Genomic DNA, 15,882 nt, shown 5'->3' with positions numbered 1-15,882 from the left:
AAAGAAGGTGGAAGTAAACTGAAAATATAAAAAACAGCACCTTTAGGCACATGAAAAATAGGCACTATAAAACTTATCAGGCTCCAAAGAATATAAAACGTTAAAGCCTATGTTGTAATAGAAAAAAAATCTGTACCCTAGTTATTGGCATCCCCTCAAAGGTTTAAAATTTCTAAACTGGAAGGGGAATTCTCAATCCCTGCCAACAAGTATTTATATCCTTCGATTATAATGTTGGCTTTTGTGTGTAGAAGGCTACCTACCTAGGAAAACCATCCATGTTGTATCATCCAGCCATCCCCAATGGTGAAGTAGTAATCATGATGTACTATGAAGCCAGCCAGAAGTCTCCAGTTTGAACTTGGGTAAGTCATGGGTTTATCATCAATTTCATCAAGGTTTGATTTTTGTTATTTAGTATCATTACTTTTCTGCCACTTCTGGCTAGTCCTGAGGATAAGTGGTGATGTGATGAAATTGACGAAGAGAGACTCTCATCCTGCCCAGGACCCCTAGTGTCTGAGCATGCTGTGCTAACCACTCTGCCATAGGGAGGTCTGCTCAGGTAGTCATTCATCCTCTCAGGTACTATTAACTGAATGGGAAAATAATGCAAGGTAAAAAACAATGGAATACTAAATAATTTGAAACTGTATGTTGATTTCAAAATGTGAGCCATCTCACCATACTGTGGTGTTGGAATTGAAAAAGTATATTTATTCTGAAGTGGGATCCTTTGTTTTTATTTTGAGATTAAAAATTGAACTGCAAAATAATAAGTATTATTATTTCTGTTGACCAATGCTCGTAAAAATGAAAAGATCAGTCAAAATAATGGATAAAATGTGTGTTTAATAGAACCAGTAAATAAGGAGGAAATATGAAAACAAACAGGTGTATTGATATGTACCTAGGTAGAGTTGCCTACCTATGGAAACGAAAATTTTCATTGCAATTTTTAAGACTATATTTTAAGTATATTTGTTCCTACAATATTTTAATAGCTTCATTTTCTCAAGCCAAATTTACATTTAAATCATGGCTCATATACTTGTTTGTGTTGAAAGACAGGAGAATAGTTCTCATACTTCATAGAAATTGAACCTAAAATGTGAGCTCATCAATTTCCTGTTTTACCCTTCACCTAAAATTATATATACTCAAATTTCTCTGCATCGAATGAAATATACTTTCATGTGGTAGCAGACCCGTAGCTAGACGGGGGCAATTGCCCCCCCTGAGAGCCTGCGATGCAGTTTTACGAGTGGGCTATCGTGCAATTACGGCTAAATCCAAACGTCGTTATGCAGATACTCCATTCCGATGAAGCGAACTTCTACATAAATGGGGAGGTGAATAGGCAAAATGTGCACTCTTGGTTGCATCACAACCCCGCATGGACAGATCCCTCCAAAATGACCGGTGCAGGCAAAATTATGATGTGGGCAGTCATATGGGGAACATGGATAATCAGTCCTTTTTTATTCAAGGAAATTTAAATGCGGAACGATACCTGGGGATGCTACAGGAACAGATACTGCCAGCTCTGATGTCGGAAGATGGTACATTTCCCAGGTTTTTTCAACAAGAAAGTGCGCCTCCCCATTATGGTGTCCAGGTGCGTCAGTACCTGGATGAACAATTTCCTGGGGCATGGATTGGTCGACGTGGGCCAGTTGAATGGCCTGCCCGATAACCAGACCTAACTCCAATGGACTTCTACCTTTGGGGACACGTTAAGGCTATGGTGTATGGTGTGAAAATTCGTGATCTTCGTCATCTGGAACAACGTATCATGGCTGCATTTGAGCAAATTTCACCAGATACCTTGCTCGGTGTCCACAGACATTGGGAAAAGCGTCTGCACACGTGCATTGCCCAGCACGGACAACATGTGGAGCACATTCTGTAACAGATAAACATCACTTTCAGTTGCCAATAACATTTCACCAAATGAAGTTACATTAAATCTGATTTCAGATTTGACATCCTGACGAAATTCTAGCCTATGGTCATGTATCACATGACCCACCTATCATTTTAAATAAAAATGTTGAATTCAAGTTGGCGGAACCAAGATGGCGGCTGTCCCCGTGACATACTCCAAAAGGTGTCCCCCTAGGCCTATTTTGTATCGCTCATATGAAATTCCATAAAAATACATCACTGCGGATTTTACAAGGGGTGGTAAGGGACTTCTGATACACCGTGTACATTGGTCTATGGTATTACTCTGTAGATGTATTATATTGTTAACTCTTTGGTTTTATCTCCATAGTCTTCGTTTTATCCTCGGATGCCGAATGAACAATGATACAACATACTTACTACGCTCTGTTTGAAAACCGAACTAACCGAAAAAATCGTTAAAAATTATGCACAGAAGAGAGGGTACTGTATTTTATTTTACGTCGCTTTCCGGCCATTTTTGACTCATCGTGACTATGTTTGTTATACAAGTATGTTGACTCTATGAAATAGATGAAGGGACATAACAGCCCACACCGACGTCAGGACGTTTGGCGGCGAGATCGTGAGTGTATCGAGGAAACATTTGATTTCAGAGTGGTACTTTACGATTATGAGAATTATAGACAATGTAATTTTTTTCAAGTGGGGGACAGAATAATTCAAGTAACTTCTTGATTTGATTAGATTTTTGTTATTTGGCGTCACTTTTCTTCTACTTTTAGCCAGTGGCGGATCCAGAAGTTACAGTTGGAACGGGCAAATTTCAGTCGGACACCTCGCCTCACCGAGAATCAATTCTAACCTACACTTGCACTGTTTTATATAAATAATATATTGTGCTGTGGATAGGAACCAAGTGGACATGCTCTACAAATAGCGTATTATTATTTGCAAAGATAGGGGTCCAGGGATGGAATAGATTGTTATAGGGTTTGAGTTTTAAGTCCATTTTATGCACAGATAGGGTAATCGGGACTGGACTTGCATATTAAAGTGGAATCAGAATTTGCCTCCATCGGGTATCGAACCCGGGACCCCTTGATTACAAAACGACGACGTTACCATTACGCCATGGGGAGACACTAGGGCCGTACCCAGGGGAGAAGCCATGCCCCCTTCTCGAACTATGAAATATTTAAATGTGAACCTATAAGAAGTTACTAAAATATCATGGACGATTTTTCAAATTTGTAAAAATGTCAATTTTATCCTTGCAAAAATGAATGTGTTGTGCAGAGAAGCATCAATTTACCGAATTAGTTAAGACAGTGCATTCCTTTTAATCGCTTTTTTCGAACTGCAATCGTGATGCGAAAATGTATCCTTTTTTGTTAACCCTCATTTGGACACGTTCTTTATTATAACAATAATTTCTAATAAGCATCATTCAATAATAAACATTTTATTTTCTGAACATAGAATTATTATGACTGTTCAATGGTATAAGACAATTAAAGGAAATTTGAAAACATTGTTAATTTCCGGAACGCAGAACTATTCGAATGCTTCGGAAAATTGAACGTAAATAATGAGCACTAAGCTTTACGTCTTCTTCTTCTTCTGACCCTGTCAGACAAAACACTGTCGACTTTGGCCTGTTTCTGTATTTGTACTATGGGACAGCAGTAGTCTGTGGTATGGGATTTCTGTTACACAACTTTTCCTTACAATACACAACAGATGACACTAATCAATCTTCATTTTTACACTTTTACATTCTATGTTCTGTTTATAATTCGATTTGCCATTTTCGAGCGTATCCATATAAAATCCAAATAATTGGTATTGATAAATCAGATAAAAGAGAATGTAAAGATATAGGGAATGGAATTTTTAATCTTATCAGATATTTATATAATATATTTCGTTGGTGAGAGAATTGACACATTCCAAAAGCTGTACGTCATGTGACATATTTGTTTGTAAGCGACTGTGTTGCTGATTGTTGTATCGGGGGGTGTGGCTTATATTGGCGAGTTGAATTTTTTCTCGTTACTTTGGACCATAAATATTGCAACTCTTCAATTTTACGTTTATCTCTAGCTGTAATATTATCACATCATTGGTGGTCACATCTACTAGACTACTCCAACAGCATTCTCCGACCACGTGGCGGAGAGGTTAGCATAGCGCGTTACGACGCCAGGGCTTCCCGGTTCGAACCCCAGCCTAGGCGTAGGTGTTCTCTGTGAGTGTGTTCCTTCATCAATTATATCATATCATCGCTCATACTCATACTCATCGTCGCGATCAGTAAAAACTTGAACAAAAGTAACGCAAAATATCCTAATTCAATCAACCTCACAGCATTTCTGATCTTGTTCTTTGATCTACCCCCCTCCTCCTGAAATACAATCCTGGGTACGGCCCTTATAGCAACATATATTACAAAATAAAAATAAAACATGAATGTAAGACTAAGACTTATTGACCATTATCAACAGAAATTAAATTAAATCCAACACTTCAAAAAAACATTTCTGCTATTTTGTAATCTCTCTACACACACACACACACACACACCCATTTTGAGGCCGGTTCGGATCCAAATTTAAACTGTAGACCCAGTTCCGATTAGCCTATCATGGCCATAAAGTGGGCTTAAATCAAATAAAAATATTATCGATACTGTTAAACTTTGCGATAAAAGACAGAACATTTGAACCTTTAAAAATATTAGGAATAATATATACAAAAGCCTGGCACTTGGGAGGGAGGACCGCCCCTGTTGCCTTCCGTGGAACCCATCCTGCTTTTAGATAATCGCGACGATGAGTATGAATGATGTTATAATGAAAATCACGAAGTGACACAAAGGACACCCATGCCCTCTGCTGACCGGAATTTGAAACTGGGGTCTCTGGCGTCGTAGCGTGCTGTGCCAATCAAATAACCCATCTTCAAGCATCTGGATCAGTGCTGGATCTACAACCCGCAAAACCCCGCAGTGCGGGGGGGGGGGCGGAGACAAGTAAGCCTTTAGGGGGGGCCCTCATCCATTGACATAGTAGAGGGTTCGTATATGCGCATATAAAAAATAAACGTAGTTACTCAGAGGTACAGAAACGAATACAATGTCACAGGTAAAGTTAAAGTTCCCTGTGCATGTAGCACCGTGCCATGAAGGCACATTTCGAATGTGTGGGGGAAGGGCCACACATTTTCGATGCCGGACATCGTGGAGGTGATGTGATCAGCACCACGCTCTGGCTGCATTCACCCCCCACCCCTCCCAACGGGTACCATTTGATTTGATGCTGGGTCGACCCTGGACAGCTTTTTGCGGGGACAAAGCCGGAAAAATTCCGACCTTAGATCAAATCAGGCTACAATTTCATGAGAAAATAGTGTCATATATGTACACATCACCACCGGTGTCGAAACCGGGAGGAAGGGGCAGAGGGGCCCGGACCCATCCAGTTTTCGTTTGATCCCCTCTAAAGGGGCCCAATGCATATCTTCCCACATATTACATAACTTTTGCACACATAAACTTCACACACAACAGGTGGGAAATTACGTAGAATTCTGCTCTGAAATGGGCAGAATCAATAATGTGGGACTTGTGCTTGTGCGTTTACCATTCCAGCATTTCCTTTTTCAAACTGACAATGAATTAAGTAGAACGCATGGTATATTATGAATTAATATGTGCGAGAATAGAGGAAGAAGCATGGGAAATACTGCAGTCTTCATGCTCTTGAATGAGCTAGTCCATTGCAAAATAGGCTCCTTTGTTTCCCTTCGGAAATGTCAAAAATTGCTCGCCCAGATGAAAAATTTATTTTAGGCCTTTCTTGTTTATGTAAATATGTGTGAAGATATTAAACTCCTATAAAGGATTGTAAGAATAAGTTTTATAAACAGAATATCATAAAAATTCTCAGTTAAAAGTTACATGTAAAGTATTATGTTGTATAATTACATAATCACACACAGTAGTGCAATGAATTGTTTGTCCAGCTAATAAAGTTCGATGTACCCTGATATATATGTATGTTTTGTTGTCAAATACAGTTATTGCAATTACTATTTTTCAAAGGTTAGTTAATTCAAGTGTATTAGGTTCCACCTGAAAGGGGGGGAATTACCCCTCTTCCCGCAAACAGAAACAAATCAGTATTTATGCTTAGCTTAGCTTTACCCCCACCCAAATCTCTTAACAAATCGGCGCCTATGCACATCACCCCTTTCCCATTTTAAAAAAAAATTGAGTTGAATTCAATACGGCGGCCACTAATATGGTGGACATCCGCTTGGAACACACCAACGTGGTCCCCCCTAAGCCTAACCTGTTTCTATCAATTGTATACCCAGCCTAACTCCTTTACTTTTTATAGGGGGTGTTAACGGACTTTTGAATCACCGTGTAGGCCCTCGTATGTGAGTTTGTCGACATGAGATCAAGAATTACACACACAGACATTATATAATATAAATATGTGTGTGTGTGTGAAGGAAGGTAGGTAATATTTTGCAAGGGGGGGCAAGATTTGTAGATCCGGCACTGATCTGGATATTTAAATTGTATATATAAGTATATAGTCGCCCCAAAGTACCAAAATTCAACACAACCAGAAGCTGGTATCCTCCGTCCCTCCCCCCCCCTTTTCAATCAAATACCACCTTCATAATACGAATTTCGTTTTCAATGCAAATGACGTAATTACATCACTGCGAGGGTGGTGAGAGACTGTCACAGAGGGAGCTGCTACACGCACTAGTTTTCTACGTCATTGCCACGTGATCTCTACGAAGGACTCTGTAGCAGTCGTCTTCTGTTCCACTCGTCAAGTTGCTTTCGTGTTGTGCAGTGGTAGTCGTCAGTATAATAGGGCACGCATTCTATTAGGTACGTAATTGTGTTTTGAATTCTAACCTAAGTTTTTGCTTTATTTGAGACTTATTTAATACTAATGGAAGTGAATACAGTTACACATCTGAAGAGTAGTAACCAGGCTGGCTGAAGAAATGGGCGTCCTTAAACTTAGATACAGTTTGTGAATTTGCCCGTTCCAACTACGTCGCGGACACCACGTGATGAGATTTTGGATATTAACGTGTGTATTCCTGCGTTTTATACTCCCACCGGCTGTGCGCTTTTGCTGGTTTGGATTCCTCTTGAGCACTTAAGTCCAGTCACAATTCGGATATTTCTTACTAGTGAAGTACAAAATTAAGTACGTACATAGTAACGTTTTATAAGTCTCTCCATAGCTTGAATGCCTGCGTAAAATGCTAACGCCTGGTCCGCACGTAATGTTTTGTCGAGCCTTGCATGAACTAACTGAATGAGGTTTGACGACCGCTTGAAAGACTGATAGACTGGAGTGTTCTCGGATAAAATTGATTAGTTGTTGCATGTAAACTCGCATCAGTCTAATCGGTCAAACTTAATTTTGCGCCGGGTCTTATGTTGAATTGAGTAATGTTTTGTTTTCAATTCGTGGGGTTACTACGTTAATAACTTGCAGTAGGCCTTGTTACGGACAAGTCTGTTTTTGGACGATGTTCACCCTGACCCCACTCTATCTATGGTCCTGGGGTAAAAATGGTGTTTCAACTGTGAAATTACTTTAATGCTGCTTTTGAAAGCTATATTTGCTACAGTTGTCACATTTCTTAAATTTAGATTAATTGCAATAGAAAAGAGTGAAGGGGTGAATGGAATCGATTGAAAAGCAAATCTCCTTCAGCCGATACTTTTCAATAAGAGGATCACTCCCTCCCCTGCTATGCTAGAGCAATCCCTGACATTCACTACGAGACTCGGCGGCAAGAGGCCCGGCGTCAGGGCTTGTCTTTCCCGGTGAACGGGTCCGCGACAGTCTCACTCGTAGTCTGTTTTTTCGCTCTCCCTGCCTTCGCTCTTTCCCTTTCTGTTGACGTTGCAGACTGACGCCAGTATAATCCTCCCTCGGAAGTTGTGTTGTGTCGTGTCCGTGTGTTGAAGATTGTGACTTAATTTGCACCACAAAAGTTTACATTACAACAAAGGATTTATCTTGTCGAGTGTCTCTTCGGAAAGAGGAATTGTGGAGAAGTGCGACGACGTTTTGCATCGAAATTTCCTGGTGTTCCCGTTCCACATAGGACCACTATATTAAACCTCGTAAAAACGTTTAACAGTAACAGGGTCAGTTCTGAATAAAAGTGGAAAGAAAAACCCCACGTGTCCTTACTGAGGAAAAACTCGATGAGATAGGACAAAGGTTAGAACAGTGTCCTCGGAAATCTATCCGCCGCCTCTCGCAAGAAACGGGTGTTTCAAAAACCACAGCATTCAGAGCCGCTAAAATTCTTAAATCTAAAAATGATAAATAAAATAAAAATAAATCTAAAAAATAAAGTATACAAAGACGATCCGCACACCATCAGTGAGTTAAAAGAGAGTATTGTACACTTCGCAACATCTTATTTGACCGCCCTGAAAAATTTCAAAGTCCGGAATTCGTAAATTTGGCAGCATAGCGCTTCAGAGCCAACTAAGAGTAGCCAACTTTGCAACATTTCTTCTTAAATGAAAACGCTCGTGATTTTTTTTTTCATTCTTTCATATTCCATAAAGTAAAGATACCCTGAAGCAGTAATAAAATATGAGTAGACAAAAAAATGTTAAGTAGAAATACGAATGTTGAAAATATTTCAAGATTCTTCGTTCTGAATTTGAAAATAGGAAAATGTATGTGCATTGTGAAACACTGAACAGGTTCTCATCCACCTGGAAAGAATTGCGGTCACATTTGAATGCAAGAAGGCAAATTTATGATGATTTTATGCGAAATGTTTAGTAAAGATACCTTGCACAACACCAAACGATTCTGCAAAGTGTGTCTTTTCCTTGGTTCTTGGCGAAAAATGGTTCCAAACTCCGGCACAATGTTGCTTCAACTGAGATTAACGTGTTTTACTGAGTTTTCTGTTAGTAATCTCCTGGAGTAGTTGGTTAGATGACAGCACTTTCGTTCTTTTACTGTTTTCGTCAAGATCGAAACATCGTAAGTTCAAATCCCACCTTTTCCTTATTTTTTCCTTTTTATTTACCGAGTACGAAGTGTTCTAATAACGTAATACAATATTATATGATATTACTGTAAATATTTATGCGATGCATGCTCAGTGGCGGCGATTGGGTTCCAAAACTGATGGCGCAAGGTGGGGGAGGGGGAGGGCAAGGACAGTTTCTTTCCCTTGGTAGATAATGTTTAGCATAGTGCTGGGTCATCTGCCCCTCCACACTCCATAATCGTCGCCACTGTGCTTGCCTCAAGTAATGCTTCTACTAATGTTTTTAATCTTTCAGTGATTGGCAGGATTTTAGGAAATACTTTTCCTTTCATTCAGCTGTTATAAGTTAACGCATATTAAGAACTTACATGTCAACTTTCTCCATCCGGAAATGCTGGACATAAATCGCATAAATATCAACGGAAATATCAAAGAAACGTAGATACGCATTCTCGTCCAAAGCCGTTTACTTCCCGAAAAACATTTTGCAAAGAAGTAGGTTTGAACCCATGACCTTCCATTCCATAAGCAAACGATCCCCGTACACCACACGGTTCACGTTATTTTATGCACTCTGTTCGGATCCCACTTTAAACTGTAGGTCCAGTCCCGATTAGCCTTACTATGCATAAAAAAGTAAAAGTGTTCCCCTGTGCATAGCACCACGCCATGAAGGCGTATAGGGGGTGTGAGGGTAACGCCCTAAAGTTGACTTAAAACCCCAATTAATCTCCTTTCAGAGTGGGCCTTTTATGATACTGTAGTCGGCCAGCATTCGAAAATACAGTTCTGCTTCGCGTACACCAGAGTGTAATTGCATTTAATAGTGTGACTAATTTTACTTTAAAACTACAGGTTAAAGCGATAATAGTGTCCAGAAAAAGAACCTCAAAGTAGATCTTCACACAAAGTATTTTAATCCATTGCCAAACATTTCAGTTAAGAATAATATTATGCTTGTCCATTGACCGTATTTTCTATTCATGGTGAATTTGCTAAAACGACTATGTCAAGACATCTAAATATGTAAGTTTTACTAGTAAATAAATTTAAAATGCATGAAACAGGGGAGGAGAAAAATCAACCTCAAAAATAAGTAAAAAATGCAACAAAACTGTTAAAAATACTGACAAATAAACTAAGCCAAAAAGGGCCGAAAAATGCAAAAACAAATGTAAAATAGAAAGTGTTTTCCGGCTCTAACAGAAGGGAAACGGACATGATATCAGGTTTAGCATTGTTTTCAAGGGCCAGAAAAAGTTGATTTTTCATCAACTTCCGGACCCTAATTAGTAATTATGACCATTGAAAAAGTTGGAGGTAGCTTACTTAAAATTTTCTTGCTGAGGGATCGTATCGTCCCATATCTCCACTTCATAATAAAGAAAAACATAAAGTTCATATTTCGAAAATGACTTGGAGTTTTCCACCACGAAAATATGTTTTTCATAGTTTGAAGTTCGTTAGTATTATCTTTCAAGTTTTCCATTGTTTTAATTTCACACATATTTTATATTTCATACGTTCCTCTCTCTTTTCATACAGTCTTTGGAAAAAAGCTGAAGATTCTTGTCAAACGGGGTCTGGTTCAAATGACTCCTTTACGCTCTCCTGTTTCTACTTTAAAAAAACAACAAAATACTTCGTAACTAAACGATTGCTTGTTCAAAATACGGAATTTTTACACAATTTACAAAATATTGACAAACGCCAATAGACATGTTCATCATTTTTCCCTTTCAGCGTTTCTCGATTTTATCTGAATTTGTCTCCTCATGAAAATTGCCATGAGGAAATTATAGATATGACATTATGTGTGAATTGGTTTCCTCAAACTGGTAGCAATTTTTAACATGAGCTACCTGGAGAAGAGGTATCGTGCTTGATTCTTACGAGGGAGGTCCTAGGTTCGATTCTCCACCTAGGCAGGATTTTTTTCAGGACTATATCGTTGGGTGTAAAGTTTATCCACCGTGCTAAGTTAATATTTGGGTCTGTATTTCACGAGAGGAAAGGAAATAGTAAAAGAAAGTTATTTCGATGATAGAAGGAAGTCACATGCCACGTGGAATGCGCAGAATCTAGTTACATAGAGCTAAGTCTGTAATGGTGGTTTCGAATATTGCAAAGTTAGTGCGGAAAGTTTGTTATATCTGGTACTCGTACTTTCTGTTCAAAGAAGACCAACATTTTTAGATACAAAGCAGTGAGGAATTAACTATCATTATGAGGTTTTGAATTTCTTGTTTGTCACTCACTATATAAGTACTTATTAGTAGTTTCTTACCGAATCTGCCTTCGTCGCAATAACAATTTACTTATATTAATTAGCGATTTACTATTAGTTTTAGACGCATGGTAAGATGGTGATGAGGGGATTGACAAGTCATTACGAAGGAACGGACATAAAATTACCAACCTTAGCAATTGGAACTATTAAATGCTCTCCTTCGTTACAATACTGCACTGCATCACTACTTAACATATCTTTTTTTAGTATATCGAAATCAAATAATCAATATTTTAGGTGTCAGTGAAGAACAAACAATACATAACTTAAATAACATTACATTTTGCATCCTGAATATATTATATATGTGATTTGTGAATTAATCATGTGTGTGTTAACACAACATATGAACAATAACTAAAAAGAAAAGTTTTAACTTTAAATCCTGGAAATCTCCAACTTCTAAGGGGAAATATGCGCAGAAGGGACGTCCCTCAAGTGTGCATTGGATTAATTTTTCAATATTCTAATATCAACGGTATCTGTTCAGTAAACAAAAAAAAAACAGAAAAAAGAAACAGGAGAGGGTGGGATTTGAACCCGCGATCTTTCACGCTTGACGAAAAATAAAGATATCAGCGTCTAACCAACTGCTCTACGTTAACTTAGTGACGTTATAAACTTAAAAACATGTCGACGTTTATGAAGACCCCCACCTTCCTGTGTTTCAAGCACATTTTCTCGACAAGTCTTGTAAAATATATGTTTTTGAGAACTGTTCGATATTATGCAAGGTATTGTAAATAAAATGTCGCATAAACTCCTAACAAATTTGCTTCTTTCTGCACAAACTTGATGGCAATTTCCTCCAGGTGGAGAAAAACTCTGTTCTGTGTTTCAAACCCCACAAATTTCAAGTCGAGCAAGCAGAATCGTAAATATCAGTCAAGGTTCTTTTTTTAATTATTTGTTTGTGTATTATAATAGCGGTTTATAGTTTCTAAGTTCATGGGAAGTGTAAATTGAAAACCTATCACCGCAGCGTTTTTCGTCTAGTGGAAGGACCTACTCAAAGTTGGCTACTCTCACCTGGAGCTGAAGTGCAATGTTGCTAAGTTTACGATTTCGGGACTTAGAATTCTTTCGGGGCGGTCAAATAATATGTTGCGAAGTGTACAATAAATCGAGAGAATTACAGTAGACGAACTTGCACGTGTAAATGCAAATTTCCTTCGGAGATGCCAGGAATGAGGGACATCATTTTCAACACCTTCTATAGTCAAGGTTAGCACACAATATGAAAACTGTAATTTTAATAGCAGACTCTAGCGACTGTCGCGGACCCCGTTGACCGGGAAATACAAGCGCTGACGCCGGGACGCTTGCCGCAGTGTCTCGTAGCGAATGTCAGGGAATGTTAGTTAGTTAGCATTCTGACATGCAGAAACAAGACTTCTGGAATAATTTGCCACTCTCCGCTTGGTAGTAAAACTTTACTTTTTACCGCCTGTGTCCGAGCTCATTGGTCTGAGTTTGATCACTGTTCATCCTCGTTATAATTAGCGCATTTTCATATTGCTGCCATGAAACTACTTAACCGCTTCACATATTTTAAAATTGTATTAAACACTTTTTGCAGATCAAAACTTTCGAAGTTTATTTTCTATGCCTCTTTTTCTATTTGGAGGACCACAGTTAATTACAAAAATTGAAAATATGACTACTATTTCTTGTAAATTCTGCTCTGAAACTAAGATGGTTATTCTTTTTTGGTAATTATTACCTATTGTTATACAGGTTGATCAATTTATAATGAAAAATATAAATGTATAAAAATACGCATCGTACGAAAAGCATGAAAATATGATGCTGAACGGGGTCGTAAGATGGCTCTTCGGTTAAAATTAGCAGTAATAAAACAAGGGTGTCCGCAGGATTTCTTCTCGGGATCAGAGTAAAGTTAGATTCAAATCTACGCTCAAGTAACACTCAGATCACCCTCCGCTCACGGTGTGGTCAAATATTATTGAATGATTTTTAAATAGAAGCATTCACAGCTAGCAGTCCGGTCAAGGTTCGCTTCGATCACACTCAGCTCTCATTTCGGTCACGATCAGGTGGAAACAATATTTGACTGGAGCGTGAGGAGACTGAGCTTGACTTTGCCGAAGCTTCATCGTTGGTGTGTGAACTAGGGATGGCCAAACGGATCCGGATCCGAAAGTTCCAGATCTGGATCCGGATCCAAAAGTTCAGGATCAGTGTGTTTCGTATCTCAATCCAATTATAATATTACCACACCTTAAAAGGTATTATGATCTTAGATTACAAAGAAATTTTTCATTAGTTAGTCCTTCAAGGTTTTTTTTTCAAGTGTTGTTCCTAAAATAATTTGCTACGCATCGGCTAACACACTCGTGCACAAAAATAATCTTACTCGTTTAACATAAAATGTCAGGTGATTTTGTAAATGCCATTGAAACGAATATGTTTTCATTCGAATGTATTGGAAAGGGAAACGCATAAATGTGAGACATTCCATTCCAGGATGAAACCTTTAACACATTTAAAAAGATAGAAATGTTATACAAAAATTATACAATTGTTCTACAGTTAGTTTTAAAAATTAAAATAAAACATTTTAATATATGCAGTGTTATATAATTACAAAGTGTAAGACTAACAAGGGAGGTTATCTAAGTGTCCCCCTCAGAATTCCTTGAAACTTCGCAGGTGTATAGAGGAGCCCAAAGGAAGAAATACGTGTTTTTTGTTTCGGCTAAAAAACTGTTTTAGGGGGCAAAACCCCCCTCAAATGTCAAGATGACAAATTGAAGTGAGGATCTGACCCCTGTGTCCCCCTCAGATTTCCATGAAACTTTGCAGGTGTATAAACGGGTCCAAAAGAAGTGTTTTTTGATTCGGCTAAAAAACTGTCTTAGGGGGCAAACCCCCTCAAATATCAAAATGAGGACAAATTTAAGTGGGAATTTGACCCCTGTATCCCCTCCGATTTCCATGAAACTTGGCAGGTGTATAGAGGGGCCCAAAGGAAGAAATACGTGTTTTTTTGTTTCAGCTAAAAACTGTTTTAGGGGGCACGCCCTCCTCAAATGTAAAAAATGAGGACAAATTTAAGTGGGCATTTGACCCCTGTGTCCCCCTCCGATCTCCATGAAATTTGGCAGGTGCATAGAGGCGCCCTATGCCCCCTGTTTCTTCCTATGCCATATTTACGTGGTTTCGGGGTCAGATCCCCACTTCAATTTCTCCTAATCTTAACATTTGAGGGGGGATTGCCCCTTAAAACCATTTTTTAGCTGAAACACAAAAACACGTATTTCTTCCATTGGGCCCCTCTATACACTGCCAAGTTTCATGGAAATCGGAGGGGGAGACTTAGACCTCCCTTGTAAATGTATTAATTACAAATCGCGCGCACACGCACGCGCGCACACAATATGTATGTATGTATGTATGCATGCATGCATGCATGCATGCATGTAAGCAAGCAGGTAACAATGTTATAAACACATTCTTACTTTCCAAAGAAGCGTTCATGTCCAGGCAAGGGATTCGAACCCATGACGAGCGCAAATTCTTGTTCCTATGTGTTGTACTGTCAACTTAAACAGTATTATCAATCGGGTCCTTGAACTAGCCTAGGGTTAGAACATGTGTGTCTGTCACGTATTGTCAGAAGCTTTGATAAAAGAAATGGTCTACAATGTCTATATGAAACAGAGCCAGAAAATGTTCATGCCAAACTTAGACAAAGTAGTGTTTATCACTGTTAACATTTACAGTTTTGCACATTTTAGCTGCAAATAAATGTTTGCCGATTTCAAATCGAAAATATATCAAACAGTGTTATATTTTAAGTCGACCTCCATGACAGTGGTCCCGGGTTCGAATCCCTGCATGGGTGTTTGAGAGTGTCCATTCATCAATTTTATCATATCATTCATCCCTATCTACGCAAATTAGTAAAAACTGGCAGAAAGGCGAAGTAAATCAACCAAATCAATAAATCCCAGTTTTCGCAGGCTTTTTATACAGAAGAATCTGTGTACACCACTCATGTTGACCGTACCTTGACCGGAGCGAAGCTTGACTGTGAGCGGAGCGTTGGGGACAGTGACCTGAGTGTTGCTTGAGCGTATAAGATGTGAATAAAGCCTTAGATTTGATTTCTTGCCCCTTCAGGCATAGGAACTTATTTTACTTATTTTACAAATCATAACATTGAAATTAAAGTTCATATTTGAGTTCACTAGTTAAATAGAAACTGGATTCGCCTGACCACCTTTCCATAAACATAATTTTCTTCAACAGTTCCTTGTCTTTTTGTACTATTTCACGATGCACGGACATCAGACAACGTTCTCTTTGACGGTACCTCTGATACATGTTTACGAGGGTCACTATTTATATTTTGAGCCTTGGCAACACTGATTGAAGTTAGGCGCGATTTGATGTTTGCATGGAATCGTCTGGCATTTTTGACCATAACGTACTTCAAATGTTTTGTCAATAGCTTCATTTGTGTTGTTTATGTTGCCTTGGAGATTGCGCGACAATAAAATGGAATTAATTCGTGAACATTTTCGTGCGATGATTGTTTACGATTTTCGACGTGGATTATCAAGACAAGAGTGCATCGATCAACTTAC

At 38.7% G+C, this 15,882-nt stretch overlaps 1 protein-coding gene across 3 annotated transcripts in view; it reads left to right on the top strand.

The window, feature by feature from the left end:
- Positions 1-6,713: 6,713 nt before the first annotated feature.
- LOC145995286 (lipid storage droplets surface-binding protein 2-like) overlaps positions 6,714-15,882 on the top strand; it is a 33,956-nt gene continuing 24,787 nt past the window's right edge. For 2 of the 3 annotated variants that reach the window (XM_083131879.1, XM_083131877.1), the window contains exon 1: positions 6,714-6,823. The gene's annotated coding sequence lies outside the window, so the exon portion shown is untranslated. The remainder of the gene's footprint in view (positions 6,824-15,882) is intronic. The other variant, XM_083131878.1, reaches the window with a different exon arrangement.

This window comes from Lepisma saccharinum, chromosome 11, assembly GCF_977018435.1.
Source record: "Lepisma saccharinum chromosome 11, izLepSacc3.1, whole genome shotgun sequence".
NCBI lineage: Eukaryota > Metazoa > Arthropoda > Insecta > Zygentoma > Lepismatidae > Lepisma > Lepisma saccharinum.
This window is presented reverse-complemented; position numbering and strand designations above follow the sequence as displayed.